This window comes from Streptopelia decaocto (assembly GCF_964273445.1).
Source record: "Streptopelia decaocto genome assembly, chromosome: 4".
NCBI lineage: Eukaryota > Metazoa > Chordata > Aves > Columbiformes > Columbidae > Streptopelia > Streptopelia decaocto.
Genome location: NC_138658.1, coordinates 33533085 through 33541978, shown reverse-complemented (window position 1 = coordinate 33541978; position 8894 = coordinate 33533085).

The window sequence follows — 8894 nt, the reverse complement described above, 5'->3', positions numbered from 1 at the left end:
GTACACCTGGAACTCCTGAGTGGCCACATGCTGCCAGGACAGGCAGAAATCTCTCTCTTTTCAATGCATTTGGCTCCACCAAGAAAGTATTTTTAATGCTTATAAAGGGATAAAATCACTCCACCCTAACGGGTTCATTTTCTTTCCTGCAATGCACTGGAGAAACATCCAGGCCAGGCCTACCTGGAAATCATGGCTTTGCGGTCATTTCCCTGGTCATGCTTCCCTGCATTACCTCCCTACCCCTGCCCAACTGGCCACCCCTGCTGCAGGACCCAGAGGATACTTTGACTATGCAAAATCATGCTCAGAACAGGAGAATGAGAATTATTAAACCCCCTTTCATAAAGCTCAAACAAAGGAGCAAAATTAAATCTATACAGACCCAAACTCTAGGATCTCTGAATAAAATTCTTCCACAGCTATTAGACCAGGCTTAAAGAAAAGCGCACTCCCAGCCTTCGTTTTGCTGATAAGCATTCCACTTCTGCCACCTACCACATGGGAAAGAGGAGTCCACCGGTTATAGCTAGGGCACTGTGGTTGCAAGCTCCAACCTACTATACCCGTCTTTATAAAGAAAGTGAAAGTCCTCTGGGAGTTCAGGCTCAGCACTGAACCCTCCCTAGCACTGCTTAAGGCAGGTGGCCAATACAATCAGCAAGGACAGGATGTCATCAGGCAGGTCTGCGGGGGGGAAACGAGCTCCTGCCAGCTCTTGAACCTGGGCTTCGGTGAGCACCTCTTGCCACAGTAGTCAGTTTTCCATTTTAATTGCATGCCACAACATTGGCTCCAAATTACAATAAATTGTTAAGGGAAATAACACTTCAGCTATTTAATTGCTTGGGCCAGCCAGTCCGTGCTTTAAATATGGACCACATTTCAGGTAATGTAAGTTCTTCCCAACACTGGACCACAAAGGTACATAATAGCAAACTCCTAAGCACTCATTAGTGCTCATTTCCTTCTGCGGTCTACAAATGTAAAATCTAATTTGGTTGCACTTCATATTCTGCACTCATTTTGGCTGGGAACAAATGCTCATGTTAACTGGGGAAAAAAAAAAAAAAAAAATTCCTCTCTTCTTACCATCAAAACTGAAGTACATTGGTTTAAGAAACATACTCCAAACACATCCACAATTCCTCTCAGCTCAAACTACACATAATTTGATTTCACTTAGTCTTCAGTCATCTCAAAATACTTAAGCATGAAAACCTAAGTGAGTTGAACTGTCTGTGTTTCGAGCACAGAAACTGCTGAAGTTGTTGTTTTATGTTCATGGTCAAACAAATGAAGAAGCAAGCCTGGTGTTGGCTCTAGCCTGGTAGCAAGGTTACTGCAACTTCTTTAACCATCCCAAAGAGAAATTCTGATCAAGTGAAAAGGACAGATAAGCATCTCAACCTCAAAATAAAAATGCTATGTATCTGTACATAGTAGCCTGTCGATAAATATCAGCACTCTACTCCAAAGCAAATGGCAGCACACCATGAACAACTCGCAGAACTAGTTGCTTCTCTTAGTCAGAGAACACAGAGCAGGTACCAATCTCAGCCACACACCCTCATCTGTCCATGCATGTCACACCTATATTCCCCAAAAATGACCACACAAAGACAAAAAACAACATACTTAAGATGCTACATTTCACCAGCACTAGTACAACCCAGTGACACTGGTAACTTAACACAGACATCTAGATGAGGCTGACATGCTTCAAGTATAAAAAGCTACAGATACAGCTTTCACACAATTTTAGCTTGAATGTCTTCTAAATACATATTAATTTCTTCAGAGAATATGTTCCCTTATGAACTACCTCTATCTATTTAACAAAAGTTGTTTAAAACAATATTACAGTAATGTTGTTCATTTTAACTGAGACTTAAACATAGATGGTAAATTAGATGTTAAATACTTTACATGTAGTATTAAGTAAGGATTACTGTCCCTCAAATTCTACCACATTGTGTTTTTATACTCTTTGGATACTCAGCTATGGCAACAAATGCACTATGGATGCTGTGTACATGGCTAGCCTCATAACTAAAATGCACTTTAAAAACTATACGAGAAAAATTAAAATATCAAACGCTTTTTGTAAAAGCAGAATGTACTTCTTGAGTCCTTTTTAAAGAATGACCTTTACATTGATCTCTAGGATGAAGGGCTTCAAGCTGAGTAAACTTTCAGCCTCCCAAAGAAAAGGCTGAGATACAAGATAGTTTCTCTTTAGAAGGTAACATGTAACACTTGCCATGATCAGGATTTTCAAAAGAAACTGCCTCTCCAGTTCTCCTTTGTGCTTAGCTATATGTGAGAAGCTATGCGGTATAGAACAGGGAATGCTAACCTCATCATTAAGAAACCACTTCATAAAAATACAACCTATAAAGTTGCCACTTCCTGGGCAAATTAGAAGAGCAGTGTAGTATCCTCATGAACCAAAACAAGCCAGACCTTAAGACCCAAAGACTTGGGCAGTATCCTTTTAAAACTAGGTTTAGAGTTTTGCTAACAAAGGGTGAACTGAGCTGTCATGTTTTAAATTACCCCCCAATACAATAAATTAATGGAACTTTGTTTCTTTGTGCAACAGTTCCTGACATCATCTAAATTTTTCAAAACAATGTAATTTAATCATCTGGGAAACTCTACTTGCACTGCCATGTATGGTCTTACACAGGAGGCTGACAGTACTGGTTCGTAAGAAGAAAACTAGAAGCTGTAACAAGATTTCTCCCTTTGCCTTGACAAGCTGTAGATGCAAGTTCAAGGTCCATAACTAAGATAAATATACAAGGCTCAGCTGCGCTCACCATGGCATTAATTTTGTATCAGTGTAATTCCACACACCTAAATGGAGCTCCTCCTGGTTTACACCATCTGAAACTACTACTAATACCACAGAAGAATAGTGGAAACATACTTTTGTTTACAGTCCTAAAAAAAAAAAAGCATCAGCTTAATCAAGCTGTCCACATTTCTTTGAAATTCTGTTAAAATAAGATTCTAAGTCCAAAAATCACATTAAGTATAAACAACTATAAGCCCAGCATCACTTTGCTTCACTGACACTGAATTTACATAGGCATAATATCTTTTCCTGTGACACCCTAACTTCCAAGGATGCTCAAATTCTGATTCATAAAATGATTATTAATTTCAGTGAAAGGAAACCTGTATGAACCCCAAAGCATTTTGCCTTTCTGCATAATGAAAGCATTTTTGCCTTTTCCTTGGCACCAGATTTTTAATCAGCATAATAACTATATATGATTCATTCCTACTGCACTTCTTTCCAAACAGCAAAATCAGTTCTCACAACTAAATAGCAAATAGCACAGAATAAGGAAGGGATTTCAGTGGAAAAACAATCATTGAGTCACACAAATAAAAGCCAAGGGTCCTTATCTGTCATCCAGTTAATTTCCTTGCCCTTCAGCAAGTGAACCTTTTCCAACACATTGTTTATAAATATCCAGTGGATATCTTCTTTGTTAGCAGCTCCATGTTCTAAGTGCATTCTATATTAATTTAAATATTTGTAAAGTCTGCAATATTGATTAATATTTACTGTCTTGTCTGAATGTGTTCATATATATAAATTCACATACACATCCTAACCAAAGCCTGTAGAAGGCTGCATAATAAAGAAAAAAAGCCTACAAGCAAACAGATATTAGAATACACCGTAAAGGTTAACATGAACAGAAGTAAAATGGATCAAAAATGTAAAAGCTCAAGCATTGCTCCTCTAGTTTGACACTGCATCCATAGGGAAACTGGATTAATAGAAAGATGGAAATTCCCCAGGTGTGTTTGCACCACCACTTGGGATCAGAGAGCTATAATACCAGGACAATGACATAGCGCTGATATACTGGCTGTAGATGCTGACTGACAAAGATGATCATCATGGTAGGTTGTGTGCTTCCAAAAGAGAAAACCAAGGGCACGGTCCTATTCCTCACTTTTTCCCTAAATCTCTTTTTCTGCATATTAATCCTCCCACTCACAACAGGCAGCTGGGTCCTACTCAGCTTGAAAAGCTGCAAAACAAGAAAAGCTCAGCACCTTTGGCAGCACGAGCAGAAACGGTGACAACGCAGGGGTGAATTTCACACAAGCAGCAGTAGGGAAGACAGGACAGTCACTCCTCTTGCATAATAGCCTGCTGTTAGAAAAAAAGCCCAAAGCAGCAACAACCAAAAAAAGCTAACCTTCCACCAGAACTTCACACAATAATAGTATATCTGCTTGGAAAGATTTTACTTTATGCCAGACCTTAACAGCAAGTGGCACATAAACAACAAAATCCGAGCAAGCCTGAAGTCAGCCACTGATGCAAAACAGAGCCCCTGTTTCTGTGCACAGGTGAGTCATGGACACAGACCTCACGCTTGAGGTGCAAATTTGACATTAGTTTTACATTGCTGACCTTCCCACAAAGAGCACTGGAAATCTATGGATGTAAAGCACTACAGGGACAAGGCATAATTTCAATAGTCACAACTGATTCATGTCAATGTAATTGGAAAAACAGTCCTTTTGAGTACCACAGTAAAACAAAAACAGAAGATGTCATATATGAAACAGAAACAATATAAGGTTGGGATGATTCAACAGCATTTTTGAGTTGTAATCACCAGTGGAGAAAGTCAGTAACCAGATCCTCTAAAAATGAGTGTAAAAATCTACGTAGGATAGAAATATATGGCTCCCTGAAAGGTACTTTCTTTTTTAATTTTGTTTCTCCTTCTGTTGGAATTTGACGAGTCCTCCTACCATCTTGCTAATTTCCTTTACCAACAAAGTCACTGATGAGTTCATGAAGGATGTATAAACAAATTAACTGGAGGATTTACAGAAATTTGCCAAGTAGATTCTGCAAAACAGCATTAATTGCACTTATGAGCACTTTGTCCACCTCCTATAATAGAAGATGGAAGAAATAAGAACATTTAAAGTGAATACATGTTTATGAATGCTTGTGCCCTTTTACCAGGCTGCACCCAATATTGCCTGAATTTCATCCTGAAAAGATGCCCACTTACCCCACTTTCTGTGGATCATTAAATATTTAAAAAAAAAAAAAAAGCCAATGGGAAAATAAGATTTGAATTATCTGGATCTGCGAAGTTTTCTCAGCTGAGAATACTTAATGACAAGCTATTATACACACTGACAAGTGGGATTTTCAGTGAAAACAGAGAAAATCAGAAATGGCACAGTCACCATCTTAAAAGCCAATTCTCAGCTCCCTAAAACTGCCAAGACTTCTTACTTCAGTCTCACTCAGAACAGGTGTTTCTCCTAACCACATCATTCTGCATTTTCAAATTTCAATTCACCATTTGATTTGAATTATTAATTCCACTGCCAGCCATCTTCATTCATAATACACCCCCTACTGACAAGACTGAAGAAAAAAAAAAAAAGAGCTAGAGACTTACTGGATATTCAGCTTACTGGATATTCCTTACTAGGATATTCAGCTGAAATACAGAAGAGTTGGGTTTGAGAAGCAGTTCCTACAGTTATTTCATTATTTGCAAAGGAAGATAGGTCTACCAGGAGAGGCTTCCTGGTCAACACAAGTATTTATCATGATCTAGCTAAGGCAACTCCTTGCACAGCTTGGTTATTCCTGCAAACCCAACTATTACCATTTATAATTTTCACTGCTTCTCACAAACTTCAAAGTCTATCTTGGGGCTCAGAAAAGACAACATCCGAACATCAGCTTCAGCAATGCGGCTAACTGACCCTCACATTGGCTTGAACATGAACAGATTTTATCCCAAAATTGCAATTCTCACTTGCTTTGCTTACATTTAATAACTGTTACCAGTGCATCTATATTAGCAAACACCACCACTGCAAGGTCTTAAAATAAACAAATCCTTAAACTTACCCTGAAATAATTTTTCCCAAGTCTTTTTAAGAAAAGGCACTCAGCTCCATCTGCTGCCAAATTCAGAGCATTTCTCTCCAAGAGCAAGGACTGCACTACACAAAGGGAATTGTTTTCCACTTGTTAGACATCTTATATGCATGCAAAAGGCAAAAGTCCAAACTGCTGCTATGCAGGTGCCTATCAAAGCAAAAGGCATCCCTCTTCCTCTCCTCCCCACACATCCATTAATGAATCCCATTACTGCCCTTAGCAGCAGCAGTACCCATACTTGGAAGACTTGCCTTCAACTCAGAAGTAATGTATTGTACTTTGCCCTTGTTTGCTATGATAATTATAAACACAGAGGATAAAGGACACTGAAGCTAGGCTGTCCAACAAGAGTCAATGTTTTCAAACAGCCATGCAAAAATCAGTGGGGGAAAAAAAAAAAACAAAACCAACCAGTCTACTAAATATTAATCTGCTCTCTCACTCTGACCCTGTAATATAATTAAAAGCCACCAACTAATTACATTACTGTAAGTTACAAATAATTTTACAAATGGGTGTTTTGTACCTGATGAGGAACAAATTTTCTTAATACAAGCGTATTTTCTTTTATCTTAATGAAGCAAAGCTAGATTTACAGTGGAGTAATTCAAAACAGAGCAGGGACTGCATGCCTACAGACAGAGGTCTCTTTATGTACTTTGGTGGGGGTTTGTTCATCTAAGCAGAAGTACAAAATGCTTTAATAGCATGGTGGTTTAGTGGAAAAATAGAGCATTCTGAAACACTTCAGTTGCCAGCCGCCTACCTTTTGCTGTTTATTACGCTTCTGTTCTCCCTAAGCCAGGCATCAGAGGAGACAGACTTTTCCAACACTTTCTCCTCTTGAACAAGATGAATTGACACATCTACTTAGCACACAGTGAGGACAAATCCAGAGGAAACACACTTTTTCCTCTTGCTCTGCTGCACAGAATTTTTAACATAAATAAACCTGGGGTATATCTATTTTCCTAAAATAGGAGAAGATTTTGTTTGTTAATTTGGCTTTGGTTTATTTTTTAATTAAAATAAAAATTAAAACTGCATAGTTTGCAACCACCTTTCCAAAAGTCCTTTGCTGCCCTCACGTGTTCCACAGGAAAAGTAACTCTTAAAGTCTATATACAAAATAAAATAGCTTCTCCAAGAAGACAACAGCTTGTCTGTTATGAACAAGACATTGTCCATGGAAATAATTAACTGAAGAATACCTGAAAGGTTATTTCTTTCTTCTAGTAAAGCTGACTGGTTTAGAATATAATGATGATAAATTAAAAATATGGAAATGTATTCACCTTGAGATAATCATAATTTCCAAGCAATAGATTTCAAAGCTAGCAGGCCAATTTATTGAAAGTTGATGATGTTACCCTGGTGCAAAAATCTGAAATGGCTTATTTTATAACTTACTTTTCATTACAGCTAATTTCAGCATCTTTCTGCTGTTTACACTGACTGGCGAAACAACTTCTTTCCTGTTCCAGTATACTTTACCATGCAGAATAAAATCATGTGACTGTTGCATTAAGGCTTCTTTTACTCTCATGATCACACACCCAAAGCTACGGTTCCTGTATCAAGCTCTCCTTCGACACTCCTACCAGCCACTGTCCTGCGCTCCTCCCAATGGTCTCGCCCTGACACGGACACTGAGGCTGCTGAGGTTGAGACTGTCCTTAAAAAGGCTTCACCATTCACTACGTGTGTTACTGTCTTCATCCTGTCCACTCCCTATGCTGATCCCAGACCTCATCATATCAATATGAGTTTGCAATAAGTTGTAATAACATCTCTTATGCCAATCCTGGGTTTACAGTGACAAAATATGAGAACAACCAATAACATCTGCTTTGCTAACAAACTTTTTCATACTCTCACTATAAGCCATAAATAGCCTTCTTGTACCAAAACTGGTGACAGTTCACCCAGCCCTCCAAAGGGCATTCCACAGGCGAAGGAAGGCAAAACTAGAGCTGGATCACGATCCCCACAGATTTATTCAACCCTGGACATGAGCTATTTGGTAGGATCACATCATAAACTTTCGTTTATACTGCCAGTCTGTTCCTGAACTGCCATGATTGTTTTATGGTTAATCTAGCTGCCACCATGAGTGCCTTTAAAATGCCTCAAACTCTCAGTAACATCAGCATGTTAACTTCTCTCTTCACTACAGAAATATGTAGAAATCAAGGCTATAATGCAGAATAATGAATTTTCCTTTCCATCATTAAGAAAATCTACCTGCATGAGAAGTGTTCTGTAAATAAAGGCAACTGCTGTGGGGTGGACAGGAGTGAGCTGTTGTCATCTTATGAATAAAGTCTTGCTTTTAATTCTCTCTTTCCCTGACAGCTAACACCTCTGGTACTGTAGTCTCACTCCAGAAAGCCATTGCTGTTTAGTTGCTCATTAAAAAAAAAAAAAAAAAAAAAAAAAAGGCAGCATAGATACTGCCAATATGAAAATACTTTTGCCAGTCTGGTCACAGAAAAGAGCAAGATGCCATTCTATGTGAAGGGAGAAAGAGGTTAAGTTTTAAATGCTTATGTAATGCAGAGGACTCTGTAGTGCTGCTGCTAAAAGTTATTTAAATCCTTCTCCAGTCACCAGTGGGGAGATGCCAGACATCAGTCAAGCACTCGAACTGCTGAAGGTACCTGACCCTCCCTCCCCAAACAGGAGTTACCAAACACTACAAAATAGCCAGTTCTCAGAAGTCAGCAAGCCCAGGCACTTGAACAGGGGCTGAAAGGACAGAGAGGGGCACAGCTCACCCTGCCAGAGCCCACCTGTGGGGCTGCTCTGACCCACCCTCCACACATCTCAGCCAGTAGTTTCATCCTTTGTCTTTTACTTGCCAGCTCTGCATGTACCTACCAAACTAAAAATGAAAAATACATGGATTTCTTGTGGTTCATAAAGTATAATTTCTCTT